The following is a 1200-nucleotide window of genomic DNA, read 5'->3' on the forward strand; positions in this document are numbered from 1 at the left end:
TAAACATTGATCAATTACCATTACAAAAATCTAAATCTTAAACATTTGCTCATTCTGTGTATTTGTGTCTTTAAAATAGGTTAACTTTGTTGCAAAAGCTTACAGCACAAGGAAGCTTGATTTCAAATTTGCTTTCAAACTGAATTGAATTTACAAAAAAAGACTAGTACACAGTCAGTAATAAAATTATAAAACAAATGACCTCAATTCAGTTTGAGGTATTCAAAATATGACAACACTGAATTTTTATTAGCAGTGATTTAAGAGCCATATACAGTATGTTAGGCCTATTTATTTAGATAAATGGAAAATCAGATGGCTTTGACCTGTAATGACTGTACAATGTAGTGATGCAGTTAGGCAGACTAGGATATTTATATGTACAAATCAGACAAATATCCCATTCCAAAACATTTCTAGCATAAACTCACATTGTAAAGAAATTAAAGTTCCATCTTTGGTTGTTGAAAGACTTTCTGGTGCATTTCACTTACAGCCAATAAAATTTATAGTAGGATTTTCATCGATCAGGCGTAGATCTATTCTAAATGGTTGATAACTTTTGACAAAGTTTAATCCAGGAGTAAAGAGAAATAATGTCTACTTTTAAAAGCACGGAGAGATCGCGATTACACACTGTCTGCGCACAAGCAATATCGGAGTGAGAGGACAGGCAGTTCATTTGTATAAGTTAGGCCTATTTGAGAGCTCGCATCCAGGTTTCTGCGATTACATGACTGTGTTCTCATGTTACAGTAAAGCGCTCGCCACATTTGCGCGGGAATGATTAAAATTATGCGGCATACCTGCAATCCCGCGCGAATATTCAGACTCTGTAATCGACAGGAGGCGGACACGTGTCAAACTCACCGTCAGAGAGGAGAAAGAGATGCAGCTTGTATCGGTGTATATTCGGTAGATACTGTGGAAAATGAGTAATGGAACAGTGTCAGTTATTTCAGTATCGGTATCAAAATGTAGATATTTATGATAACACTACCATGTAGTTTGTTTCTCCAAACTTTGAGTCCATAAATTACGCCGAGCTCCCTCACTGTCTGATCAGATCTTCAAAACCTGCTGCAGCGGCGGCTTTTCCCGCTTCAGATATCAGGGCTGTTATTGGTCCGTTTACGATCGGATATCTTTATTGGCTACTGAAGTGCTGTCTAAGGTTAATATCAATTCATATTGTGGGCG

The sequence above is a fragment of the Sinocyclocheilus rhinocerous genome, unplaced genomic scaffold (assembly GCF_001515625.1).
Source record: "Sinocyclocheilus rhinocerous isolate Xijiao unplaced genomic scaffold, SAMN03320098_v1.1 scaffold409, whole genome shotgun sequence".
NCBI classification, from domain to species: Eukaryota; Metazoa; Chordata; class Actinopteri; order Cypriniformes; family Cyprinidae; genus Sinocyclocheilus; species Sinocyclocheilus rhinocerous.